Source organism: Notamacropus eugenii, chromosome 1 (genome assembly GCF_028372415.1).
Source record: "Notamacropus eugenii isolate mMacEug1 chromosome 1, mMacEug1.pri_v2, whole genome shotgun sequence".
NCBI classification, from domain to species: domain Eukaryota; kingdom Metazoa; phylum Chordata; class Mammalia; order Diprotodontia; family Macropodidae; genus Notamacropus; species Notamacropus eugenii.
Window position 1 is genome coordinate 566,965,923 of NC_092872.1, and position 14,503 is coordinate 566,980,425.

At 36.6% G+C, this 14,503-nt stretch overlaps 1 protein-coding gene across 1 annotated transcript in view; it reads left to right on the forward strand.

Annotated features, from left to right (window-relative positions):
• DLGAP2 (DLG associated protein 2) overlaps window positions 1-14,503 on the forward strand; it is a 529,819-nt gene that overhangs the window by 266,565 nt on the left and 248,751 nt on the right. The window contains exon 2 of the mRNA XM_072634360.1: window positions 11,615-11,680. The gene's annotated coding sequence lies outside the window, so the exon portion shown is untranslated. The remainder of the gene's footprint in view (window positions 1-11,614; window positions 11,681-14,503) is intronic.

Genomic DNA, 14,503 nt, shown 5'->3' on the forward strand with positions numbered 1-14,503 from the left:
GTGTTCATCCTTCATTGCTAAAGAAGACCATGCCATCAGAGAAATAATGACATGACTTGTACTTGACTTTGTTTTGAGTGAGGGAGGACTGTGCAGGTCACCAGCCTCACTTCTCCTCCAGAGCCATCTGAATCCAGTGACCAGATATTCATCAGGATGATTGGAGATGATGATTTATAAAAGTCTCATCAGTCAAGCCTGCTCCTCCATACATATGTACCAAGAAGTAAGGCGCTCAGTCTGTTATCATCTCCAGTATTTTTTTCACTGAGCCCTTTCTCTTAAATCTTTCTTCTGAATCTTCAGGCTGATACCAATGTTTAATGAACTAAAGGTTATACGTCAGGTTTCTGGCTAATGTCATTTCAATCTGGAAAGTTTTGTAAATATCTCAGCACATAAAGAATCTATTTTCCTAACTCTTGGTCCAAACACAAAAGTCTTTTCTTCTCTCTCTTTCTAACCCTGCTGAGAAAATTCTTCTCCTATGTTAATGTCAGAAAAAAGCAGGAAAGATTCTAGTGTTTGTTTTAAGTGCTTTGGTGATCTGTCTGATGCTCCTTCTTGTTGTTCAGTGATGTCCAACTCTTTATAATACCATTCTGGGGTTTCTTGAGTCATTTGCCATTTTCTACTCGAACTTACTTTATAAATGAGGAAACTAAGGCTAGCAGGGTTAAGTGACTTGCCCATGGTCACACCGCTAATAAGTGTCTGAGGTTAGATTTGAACTCCTGAAGATATCTTCCTGATTCCAAGCCCCATACTTTATTTACTGTGCCACCTAGCTGCCCATCTGATGCTCTTCCTGTTAACAAATCCATTCTTCCTTTCATTTGCAGTCATTGCATCTACAGGTTCTCATTTCACTGTCCCAGCAGGGCTGTCTCCCTTACATGTGAAATATCTCTTATATTCACAAATGAATGCTATGGTTCTATAATTATCCAAATTCAACTCAGTTAATCTCTGATGTTAAATAGATAATATTTAGATCTGGAAAGCAAATGACAGGTCTAATAGCAACTGAAAGGTCTTACGGGACTCTTGCAATACATTAGAGGAGAGTATTAGTTACAGAAGGGTATTGCTTTGTACTTTATAAATGGAGAAAAGTAGAATGCAAATTCAGATAGCCAAGAGCACTGCTGCAAAGTATATTCTCTAAGTCATCAGGTTGCAGTATTTTATAGACTCTTCCCCAGGTGATAAGTTTTCATTAGTTTGCTCAGTATTTTGCAAAGAAAAGCACCAAGTTTTTCCAATAGTTAATTGGTAAGATTACCTTGGAGAATTATTGTGTAATTCTAGATAAGTCTCAACATGAATATGCCTCCCTTTCCTCATCTGTATATAAAAAACAATAATTCACTACTTACCTCACAGAATTGTGAAAAAAGCACTTTGTACACTTCAAATCAATATATTTACGTATATTTACGTTAACTTGATAGGTTAGCTTTAGTCGATTTAATTCATGTGTGAATTGTATGCAATATGGTCTATTTAAAGAGGCTGCATGGTATAATGGTTAGAAGACCCACCTTGAAAATGGAGAGACCTGGGTTTTAGTCCCCACCCTGACATATACCAGCTATGAGATTTTTCAATCCTCATTCTGCATGATCCCTCTTCAGCATTTTTCACTGTTGATCACCCTTTCCTTAATACTGTCTTCTCTAGATTTTCAGGATATCACTCTGTCTTGGTTTTCCTCTTACCTATCTGACCACTCCTATCAATTTCCTTTTCTGGATACTCATCCATATCATGACCTCTAACCATAGGTGTATCATAGGATTCTGTCCAGGACCCCCTTCTTTTCTCCCTCTATACTATTTCACTTAATCATCTCATCAGTTTCTATGGACTTAATTATCATCTCTATGATGATGATCCTCAAATATACCTGTCCTGCCCTGACCTCTCCAGTGACCTACAATCTCGAATGCTCAAATTCCTTTCAGACATCTGGAAAAACAGTCAATATCTTAAATTTAACATGACCAAAACTGAACTCATCGTCTTTCCCCTAAACCCTTCCCCTCTTACTAACTTCTGTATCACTATAAGGGACAACATTATTCTACCTTTCACCCAGGCTCCCAATGTAGGAGTCATCCCAAACTCCTCACAATCTGTCTGACTCTATCTCTTTCTGTCTTACACACACACACACACACACACACACACACACACACACACACACACACACACACACACACACACACACACTGTGCACCCCTGCCAAATCAATCTGTTTCATGGCCTATAAATTTCACTTTTGCAACATCCTTGAAAATGCCCCCTTCTCTTCTCCAACACAGTTACCATTCATAATACAGATCTTCATCACCTCATACCTGGACTATTTTATTAATCTGCTGGTGGGTCTGCTTCAAGTCTCTCCCCACTCCAATCCACCTTCCATTCAGCCACTAAAGTAATTTTCCTAAAGAATAGGTTCAAACATGTCATCCTCCTATTCAAACTCCTTTCACTCCCTATTGCGTCCAGGGTAGAATATAAGATGCTGTCTGACATTCAGAGACCTTCATAGCCTAGCCCCCCTCACACTTTTCCAGTCTTCTTATGTCTTAGTCCCCATCACATACCAGTAGATCCAGTGACACTGGCTTCCTGCTTCTTCCACAAACAAGACATTCCATCTCTCAGCTCTGGGCATTTTCTCTGGCAGTTGTCTATGCCTAGAATACGCCTTTCTCATCTCTCCTCCTGGTTTTTCTGGCTTCCTTTAAGTCCTAGCTAAAATTCCATCTTCAGGAAGCCTCTGTCAACCTCTCCTAACTAATCCTTTTTCTCTATTCATTATTTCCTATTTCTCTTGTATATAGCTCATTTGTGCATATTTGTTTATTGATAATCTTGCCCATTAGCCTGTGAGTTCCTAGAGAGTGAGGACCATCTTTTGCCTCTTTTTGTATCGCAAAGCTTAGCACAATGCCTGGCACCTAGCTGGCATTTAGTGAATGTTTTTTGATTAACACTCTCTTATGGACATCCTATTATTGACTGATATCTTCTCAGTTCAATGTCCCAGGTAAATCTCTAGGACTTCGAGTTGTATTGAGTTGTGAATGCTCCCTATACCAAAGGAATTATATGCCCAGATATACACATGATTTTTTAAAAATAACATAGGATACACATCATTACTATTTCCAACAAATTTGCCCATGTGCTCCAGGAATGCAAACGCATTTAAATATAAGATTGAAAAAAAACATAACAAGGAAATCCATCTGCTGAAAGAGAAATAATATGATATATCATCTAAATGCCAAATGTAGCAGTGAGATATTTCAGAAAAAAGAACTAGGTCATGGGTACCTAGTGCTTTATTCTATTTCCATCTATTCTCAGGTAAAAGTGAGTTTCAGACTTTTGTGGCTCAGACAAGTGACTTTAAGTCAGTTCATCATAGACTGCTGACTAGCCATTGACTTCACTAACAAAGCACCATTGGCTCCTTAAGAACCTAAAAATCAAAAACATGCACAGACCAAAAAGATCTCATAGGAGGAGCCCACATTTCAGGTACACATGCAAGAGCTCAGTTTTGTACTAAACCAGTCCTGGAAGTGATGCTTATTAGTTGTGTGCTAAATTTGTCACTTCAGCTTTCTAAGCCTCAGTTTTATCATATGGAAAATGGGGATAATGATCTTTGAACTGACTACCTCACAGGATTGTTGTGATTTGCAAACCTTAAAGTGATATTATAAATGTGAATTACTCATAATAATAGCACTAAACTCAAGAAATCAGTTGTGTTTTTTCAAAAAAAAAGTTTGTTTTTTTTTTTAAAAAAGGACGTATTAAGTGTTTACTGAATGCTGGTCACTTTGTTAAGTGATGGGAACTCAAAGGTAAAAACAGTTACTGCCCTCATTTTTAGGGCATAAGGGGAGGGGTGAAAAACAGCACGTAACCAACTAGATACATACAAGATACAGAATGTAAATGAGAGGTGATTTCAGAGAGGAAGGTGCCATAAATAAAGAAACTGAAACACCCACCTCCAGCTACAGGGGTAGTATCCTGCAGAAACTCTTTTCCTGCCCCTCTCTCTACAAAAACAGCCCAGAGTACTCTGAAAACTCTTGTGACCTGAGATAACTGGGTTAGAGCATGTAATAACTAGCAATGGATGGAAGCCATTGGCTAGTTCTCATAGTACCTGCAATTGGGAAACAGGCAGAACACACTCTATTAGGCTCTCCTGATAGGTGGAGCCAAGCTGGCCCCATTCCTGCCTGTGTAGTAAGCAGACAGCTGTGTCCATGTGGGTGGTCCATGTTCCTGTGGCTGCCAGGTGCAGAGTGGAGTCACAAGAGATGTATTTTTCTCTAGAGGAGACTAAACTCATTAGATGCATTCAAATGTCTAAATGTGAGATTCGTTTCATTTTTTTTCTTGGTTAAGCAAAAGCGTGTCTTTGGTGTCTCTGGCCTCCCTATTATTCAGTCATATTAAAGTCTGCAGAAGTCATTTGCCACTTAGCATGAATTTAAAGAGTATTGGAATTTTAAACCTTTTATATAATGACAGTGTGAAAAGCTAACGGCTGTCAAAAATAACTTGTGTCAGTAAGCAAGCGATATTTTGCAAGAGGCTTAATTAAAGAAGAGACTCTGAGCCCCTGAAACCACCTGATGAAGATAAACTCTTATACTACTTCCAGGATGACCTTACAATGATGATCCACTATCTTCAGCTGCCAGGGTTCATCAAGTGAAATTTTGCTCTCAATGAAGGTAGCCAAAGGATTTCATTCAACTAACCACATAACCAAAGGAAGGGCAAGTTAAACAGTCTGAAGAATATCATAAAATGCAGTTTTTTAGATTATAGGAGTTGAGTTTTTTTGTCTCCACTTGAAATTTCATTGGTGTAAGGAACTGTCATTTTTAAAATGCTTTTCCCAATGTTATGACCAATTTATAGTCTTAGCAATTTTCTTGGAGCCCTGAGAGGCTAAGGGATTTGTCCAGGGTTGGATAGCCAGTATGTCAAATAGTTTGAACCCTAGACTGTCTGCCTATGAGTTGAACACTAACCACTAATTCATATTCTCTCTCCAGTCAATAACTTATTTCAGTACCCTAGGGATCTGTGACTTTTTTTAGTATGTCTACATGCCCCCTAATTACAGTTAGTCTGGACCTTGATAACATTTCATGAATTGCTACAACTGAAAAACACAATATTTCATGAGCCATGTCTACTGATCAACCTCTTTTTAACTTATCAAGTTCATAGAAATAGTACTGGGCTTAGAGTTGGAAGACAGGTTTGCCTCCTTGGTCTGTGATCTAGCAAAATTCATTTCTTTGTCTCTGGATCCTGGTTTCTACTTTTGTAAAAGGGGATTGGATTTACTGAATTCTAAAGTTTCTCACAACTCAAACATTACATGATTCCTCATTCTTCTAATAAGAGGTATACTTTGTCCATGTCAATTGGCCGAAACTTCAAGCTTGTCCAGCTCCTTATTACTTGCCAGAATTTGGCCTTTATTACCATTAGTTTGAGAATACTGGGCTACCTCTGTAGCATAATGAGGCACTGGACTAAAATGTTAGTGGGAGGAATGAAACAAATACCAGAGAAATGTACATATTTTCTCCTAAGATACATATTGCATTACATTTGTTCTTCACATGAGAGAGATAATGCAGTATTGTTGAAAGACATCGGTTTCTTATTGGAAGACCAGTATTTTGGATATCTACCCTCCCAATAACAAGCTGTGTGACTTGGGAAAGACATCTCAGTACCTGGAATCCAATTCTTCTGATTTTTCAAATGAGGGTTATAAAAAGTGTATCACCCATCTCACAGGTACATTGTGAATTTAATGATTTAGAAAGATTAAAATACCATATAATTGTGATCTACTATTATGTGAAATTTGTGGTCACTGCACAATAACAAGCAGGGAGAGGAACAAGGCAAAAAGACAGGGTCAGTAAGCAGGTATAAGACTTATAAGAAAAGTAGCATACTCGAGGTCATTCTCATCTATCATTTTTCCTACCAAGAAAGTACTTATGTATAAAAGCTGACAACTCAGTTTCTGGTCATCTATTTTGATTTGGTCCCCTCCTCATGTAATTGTGAGGGCAAGCTCCTACATTAAAGTAGCTCTGTGATTTCTAAGCATAAGACTTGAATGAAGTCATGGATCTAGATAATTTCCTTTGCCTACAGCAGTCACAGAATTCTTTTGTCCAGCAATGTGAGTTGTGTCTTTCCCTAGGTTTCCATGTCAATGTATTTTACACATGTGATTCTGGGAGGATATAGATCTTTGAGTAAGAGGATCGAATGGCATTTGAAAACCTTAGTGGAGAGGAGAGGTCCCAAGTGTGATTATCCATGAGAAAATTTGACCCTGGACTTTGTTATTTGAGAGTATTCATAAGAATTATAAATTTAGAGCTAAAGAGGATGCTGGAAGTCCTCTAGTTCAACCTATTCTCTTATCAGATGATAGGAATAAATCCTTGTCTAAAGTAATATAGGTAGTAAGTACCAGATTTGGAATTTGAACATGGGTCTTCTAATCTCAACCAGGGCTCTTTCCCTTGTACCAATTGCATATGTCTCCAAGGCCCTCTTTGTCTCTTGTACTCTCAAGAATCAGTACCCAAAGGATAGAAACAATACCATCACAGAAATCTTTCAAGTCTATGTAAAACTCAGGCATTGGTTCTTTAATAATAATATAAAAATGATAATGAAAAGGCAAAAAGACTTCACACACAATTTACCAGAGGTGAAATATGGTATGTTAGGTCATACCGCTATCATTAGGCTCCAGCATATAAGAAAAAATAATTCATAAAGTGAATTCAGCTGGAAAATATTGTAAGAGAGCAGTGCGAAATAAGGAAAATCCTATCAGAAGTCATAACAGTAAAAAGACTGTATGTTTCTCTAGTGGAGACTAAAACTCATTAGAAGCACTCAGATGTGTAAGTGAATGATTCCATTTTTTTCTTCAGTCTCAGGAACACTTTTATTTTCACCAAGAAAATGTGATAGATATTCAGGCATTACAGGGATACAGATGCTATTAATTTTACAGCACAGATTAATCTCACATACATTGTCTATATAGGCACTAGTCCATTTTGGCTATGACATTTTTAGTGGTTTAGATAGGAAAAAATAAAGGGGTTGAGCTATAGACACACTTAGTTTATGGTTTCCCAATCTCATAATGTCTAAAAACCATAGCTAATGGAACTACTGTTCCATTATAAAATCCTAAATTTGTTTAATTTTTGGCATCACATGATGTTTTATGTAAATAGGGGATTAAGCTCAGTTTTCTTCCCCTAATAAATGATATTCCAAATATGCATATTCAGCTATTTCAAGTGAATTATATTAAAGATTTAATCTGTGCCAGATACTATGCTAGGCCCTGAGTAGGCAAAACCAAAATAAAATAATCCCTGTTCTCAAGGGACTTATGTTCTATTAGAAGGATACAATATTTACATGGATCTGTAAAAAAAAGTTATTTTAGGACAGAGCAGGAATTAGATACTGGGAGACTTGATGGGTAGGGACATTTCAGAAAAGGATTATATAGGAGGTGGCACCTGAACTGAGACACTAGGGATTCTAAAATGAAGAGGTGAGCTGGCAGAGCAATTGAGGCATGGGAAACCACATACACACTACTAGGAGATGGAATGTCATACACAAGGAATAGGTGAACAGGCCAGTTTGACTAGAATAGAGCATGCATGATGACGGGGAGCTGTGTGATAGAAGTCTGGAAAGAGACTGGAGCCAGATTGTTGGCTGCCTTTAAAATGTCAGGCTGAGGATTTTATATTTTGTTCTAGAGGCAATAGGGAGGCAATGTAGATTTTTGAGTAGGAGAATGATAGGAAAATAGATAAATTCAGAGAAAAGGCATTTTACAAGAAATATAATTTTGGAATTATATTTGGAACTTTTGGAACTTGAGTCTGAGATACGTATAGGATGATAATGCATACATATATGCATGGTTTTATTTCTGTTCACAATATTTTTGCAAACCCTAATGAACTGATACTTGCTAAACATTTGCATATAATAGACTATCTTGAATGCAAGACCATGGCTCCTTTGTTTACCATGTAAATGTACTTTATTAGTTGAAGAATTTTGTACCTCTCCTACGCATGCATCAGATTTTATTAGTTTGCATTTTTAGGTATACTTTATCTTGCCTACTATTGCTTAAGCTTCATGAGGCAGGGATCAATATCTTGGGCATGCTAGTTTTATATAAGTGTCATTTGAACTGAGCCTCAAAGTATTCCTAGAGGGAGAGGTAAAGACAGAGACCATTAGGGATGAGAGATCTAATATTGCTTACCTATGGAAGATAATTGGAACTTTAGGCAATTTTGACAGTTATTATAATTCCATTCAACAAACATTTTATTAAGCACCTACTATGTGCCAGGTAACTGTGCTAAGTGTTAGGGGAACAAATTAGAAAAAGAAAAAGAGTCTCTGACTTCAAGGGGCTTCCAATCTAATGGGAGTAAGACAACAAAAAGAAGTTAGAAAAGGTGAGCAGAGGCAGGGGTCATCACGGGATGCAATCATGTTTTGTGGAGTTCTAACTAAGCAGGAGCTGCAGGTGGAAGGTAGAGAGTTAGCTGGAAATTAATAGTTCCTATTTCTTTAGACTTTATGGTTAATGAAAGCACTTTCATTTATATCATATTATTACCTGTTTGCAGAACAATTTATACATACTGTATTGTCTACTATAATGTAAACTCCTTAACGGGAGGAACTGTTTTTTACTATTTTCATTGTATTGGCCAGTACTTAGCATGATGCCTGAAACATAATATTGTCTTAATAAATATTTGTTAGTTGTTTGGTTGATTTGATGAACTGCCACCCTACAAGGATCCAATGTAACTAGTCACGTTTTTTTGCCTATTGGCTGAGGAAAGTGACTTCAGACATACAATACCCTTGAAATTTCTTTTCTATTGGAATCAGAGGTAGGCCTTTCACAAACCTGAGAGTTTGTTCTAGTTTAAGAGGGCACTATATGGGACAATTTAAAAATGTAATGTCTATTCTGCTTTTGGTTATTGGTCATCCTGATACTCAAACTCCTGTTTTTTGGCAACAAATGTAGATTTTGCTTAGAAGTTAATCAGGCTGATCATGTGACCATCATCTCCATGGAAACCGGCCAATAAAAGAGGGCATTTAATTAGAACTGTCCATTAGATTTCAAAAAGAAGCAGAGAGCATATCCATCTCTGGCTTCATATTGCTCTTAACGTGGTTATTGGACTGACAAGCTTTCTGGTAGATAGTTCATTAGCTAGGAGGGGAAAAAAATCAGACAATGCTGAAAGTGCTATGAATATGCAAAAAAATGGAGATGTTGGATTGGACGAGATATATATTTTGTATAAACTGCCTTCTAAAGCATTTATTTCAATTCAAAGGGACATTTAGAAATCAGATGACCTCTCGCTAAGTGTTCAGTGAACACAATCCAGGATAGCAGATATGGTTTCAACCATTACCCAATTGAGCATTCCCATTTCAAAATCATCTTCTTTTCCCTAACAGTTGGAATGACAGAGTCCATTTATAACTAGTGGAACTCTGAATGGGTTTACAGATGAAACTAGCAGGTTTTCAAGTTTAACTACAGTATACATTTCAATGTATATGTTAACTATTTTTAAACATATATTCATGGCAATACATGTTGCCTTGCAGGTATGTGACATTTTATTCTAAACTATGATTGTGTGTAGGGGTCCAAAAAATAGAGTAATACACTTGAAATATTATCCTTTTTTGTATCAGAAAAATCCAGTTTTAAGATTCAAGCCATTTATAAAACTTTCCACTAATTTTAAAATGATTTCATATGTGTATGCCTGTGATGTTTTTCTTCCCAGAGTACAATGTTAATGCAGGGGTGTGTTCATTTTCAAAACTAAGAGAAAAATTTAAAGCAGTGAGAGGAAAAGGTGTACATACAAAAATAAACATGAAGTATCAATGAAGGATATATATATATATATATATATATATATATATATATATATATATATATATATATATATATATATGTAGGATAGAAACAAGTTACTAGATTAAGGAATATGCACTGAAAGGGTAAATTTGGTTCCCACATGTATTGTGCAACAGAAAAAGCATTATACTGAGAAAAGAGCTGGGTTCAAACCTGCCTCTAAGAGTAGAATGAGCTCCAGCTAAAGAATAAGAGAACTTGAATTAAAATTTCATCTCCGATACTTACCTCTGTGTTTATGGACAAATTACCAAGTGGTAGAAGGAACAGAGGGTTGAATATTGAGTCAGAAGGCTTGGGTTTAAATGCTGGCTATGCCACTTAATATTTGTGTAAACTTGGCAAGTCATTTAAATTCACTGGTCCTCAGATTCTCCATCTATTAAAAAAAATCTAGAATGTTGAACTAGATAACTTCTAAAAACCCTCCTAGTGCTTAATCTTTGATCCCATGAATATCCCTGGGTCTCAATTTCTTCATCTACAAAATGGGATTGAATTAACAAGCCTCTAAGTTTCCTTCTAGCTCTAGAGTTATGATTCTAATAATGTTAGGACCTACCTTGTTGTGCTACTATAAGGATCAAATGTATTCAAAATGCTTTTCAATTCATAAATTATGATGTGCCAACCATCATCAATAACAGATTCTCTATACGGCCAAACCAAATATATACATATATATGCTAATATGTGTATTAATCTGATGGCCATTGATATTTCTTGATTCCAAATGACTAGAGACAGACCTAGAAATATATAGATATGACAGTCATCATCTACACAAATAAAGTTCCACAGAGATAGAAGCAACTATATACTAGAAAAAAATACTGAGTCAAAAGGGAGATGTGATTGATATATAATATGATATATATTATATTGCCCAAGCTACATTAACTTGCACAAACCACTTCTACTTGGGTATCAAATTGCTCATCTACAAAGCAAGGGGATTGTGGTAGATGGGCTCTGAGTTCTTTTCTGGCTGTTTAATTGAGGTATATGCATTTACATGGACAGTTAATATGTGCAAAATATCAATGGCTACAATATTATTTCAATAGGAGGAAATGAGTTAGTATTTTGGGTAAAACAGATCATTAAAACAATAACAGCAATCCCTGATATAGCCAGATGAAGCACAGAATAATTATAGGTCTTTGTAAGTTTCTTCCTTAAGCATAGCTTTTGAAATTCTAAATTGATCTGAGGCTATCAAGGTTCACGTAAATGTGAATGATCTAGACACACCAAGTAAATACGGCACTGCCTTGGTACTGAAATGGATTTGAGAGAAATATGGACACAAATCCCCTGATCTGTCTTTCAGGGCAAAGGATTTTCCAGTAGTCATTCAACGCCAAACTGCAGCACCTAAAAGAAAATGCAAAGATCTCAAATGTTTGGGAATCAACAATTGTTTTAAAGATTCACTTTGGAAGACTGTGATCCAAGGTGAAGAGATGTTAAATCCTTACTTTGTTTCTGTCTTTACAGAGGAAGAGGGCGGAGATCTAGCCCAGCCCGGGATCAGTTTTCCAGGGCCAGCAGAGGAGGAACTAGGTAGAGTACCGATACACAGCACTGGTTGTTGGAAAGCTTAGATGTGTATTATATAGTCTTCTCCAAATGTGGATGACAGTTTGTGCACCTAGAAATTGGTGAACCATTTGACAAATGTTTTCTGTTGAAGTGTTTCTGAAATTTGTTCTGATAATTGATCATTACAATATGATAAAGGTTTGGAGTCATGTTTTTGAAGATTGTTGTTTTAAGTGAAAACTAAAGGGAGTGTACTTTAAAAAGTTATTTTTAAGAACCACAGACTTATCAAGATATTTCCCCAATGGAGACCAATTATTATGACAAGTAATCAAAAAACAGACCAGAGATTTCCCTCTTCTAGAAAATGAGAGTTGATTGGGTCAAGTCACATCTGACTCCAAAAAACTATGACTCCAAGATTCTAGATCTTTCTACCACTTAATGCCACCTTCCACCCCACCTCTTAAGAATATAGTCTTGTGATTGCTTCAATGTAAGGGACTCCCAATGTGGAAACTCCTGCTACATATGAAGATTGGCAACTGGTCTACAATTTATTATTTTAGAAATTTGCCTGGGGTGCTAAGAAGTTAAGTGGCTTGGTCATGTTCTCATGGCCAGGATATGTCAGAGACAAGACTTGAGCCCAGATTTTCCTATGGCCAGCCCTCTCCTACTAACCATGCCAGACCACCTCTCTCTTTGCACATACTAGGTACTTAATGAATTTTTGTTGAATTGTTTTGAACTGTCTTTACATATTATAAACCAACCCCTCTGGCTTTTTCTTCTATGATTAGATATCTCTTTAAGCTACATCTGTGTCTTCTATATAAGAGGTTTTAAATATAAATGTGGGGACTCAAATCCTTTTTATTTGTGTTTTTTCTTTATAACTATATCACTTGACACAAACCATCTAATTTCCCTGTGTTGGCTCAGGTCTGGATGCTGCATATGGATTATGAGCTTTTATCAGAGGGAGTGCTGAATTACTGTCAGTTTCTATTTTCCTTGGCGCTAGTTACAATCATGTGGTAATTTTATTTTTCTGCTGGCCTAGGCACAATAAAGCTGGTGCTGTATTTGGCCATTAGGCACTTGCAGTGGAGTCATGCTTACGTAAAAGTGGCAAGTGCTTTTGTGAGAAATATTGAATAAATTCAACTTCATCTTCTAACTGAACAAAGAATTATACAGATGGGTTAAACCCTCCCCCTACCTCCTCCACAATCTTGCATGGCTATAATAAGATCATGGAATTTAGAACTAGAAGAAAGCTTGAACTTTATCTAGTCCATCCCCTTTTGTTGATGAAGAAGGACACAGAGCCCTAGAGAGAAGCGACTTGCTCAAGGTTACAAAGCTGCTGCGTTGCAGAGATTGGATTTGAACCTTGGCCCCTCCAGCTCCAAATCCAATTTATTTTGCTTATTTTTTAATGTAACAGTTTTTTTGAAGATGGTCCTTTTAATGATCCCATGAGGTTGGTAGTATGTATTATCTCCTCTTCTTGGATGAAGAAATGGAGAGAGGGGCTAAATGACTTGTTTAAAGGCATTCAGCAGAGTCTTTATTTAATAAACCCATGTCTTTGCATTTTTTGAAGCCTAGGACTGTTATCCCACACTCAGCCTGCAAAATTGGCATCAGCTTTTATGCTATTAGCAATGTCAGTGTTAAACTCAGACTTTTATAGTAGGAAAAGTGCTGACCTTGAACTCAGAAGGCCTGAATTCAAGTCCTAATTCTTCTGTTGCCTAGTTATGCAAATTTGGGCACATCTTTTCTCTCTGGGTTTCAGTTTCATTTTAAAAAAGAGAAGATTGGACTGGATAATTTCTAAGGTCCTTGTCAGCTCTAAGATTCTATGATTCTCTGATCATTTCTTTCTTACCTTTTTATCTACAACCTATTTTCTTTGGGTGTTTAAACTATTCTTGTTTTGCCAAAAATATAAAATTAAAAAAACAGAAAATAAAAAGGCATTTTGTAATAAATTAGTAGTGCCTTTTTGAAGATGACAACAACAGCAGGAGAGAAGAAAAATACAAGGAAAACTGGGCAAAGCAGGGAGAGAGCCTCTTATCTTCTATTAAATGCTTGTTAAATTGAATTGAATTACCATTGTAATTCTTTAGTCCAGAGTCACAGAATTAAAGTAAGGGAAGGCATTTCTAGTTCATTAATTCAAAAAAAATGTTTTATCACATGACTATTTTGTGCAGATCAGAGGGGATACATAGAAATGTAAAAGAGTTTCTGCCCTCAAAGATTTCTACAGTCTACTACAGGGATACAACAAACAAACATAATTAAATACAGGATAATTTGAGGAGGGAAGGAGCATTAATAACTAAAAAGACCAGGAAAGGCTTCCTATGGGAGGCTGCATTGAAGCCAAATCTCTCTTCAGTATTACTGAATAATTTCCTTCTAATTTGCTATTCAAACTGATAAATTTGGAGTTTAGCAAGTTGAAAGGTTCCCATTTTATATAAATATACTTGGGGCTGTGCAAATTGAAAGGTCAATATTCTATACAAATAATCACCACCCCATTGGACAAACTAGGCATTTCTGATTATCTCACTGTAATGATAATTTGGATTACAGCTATGTTGAGCATCATAGACATGTCTGGCTCAACAGATCCAAACTAGAAGTCATTCCTTTTCCTCAAAATCCTAGCCTTCTTCTCCATATCCCTATTACTTTTAAGTGTACTACCATTTTTCTAGTAAGCCAGATTTGAAACCTTGGAGATAATCCCAACTCTTCCTTCTGCATCATCACACATGTCCATACGATTGCCTCATCCTGTCAATTCTACCTGTACAA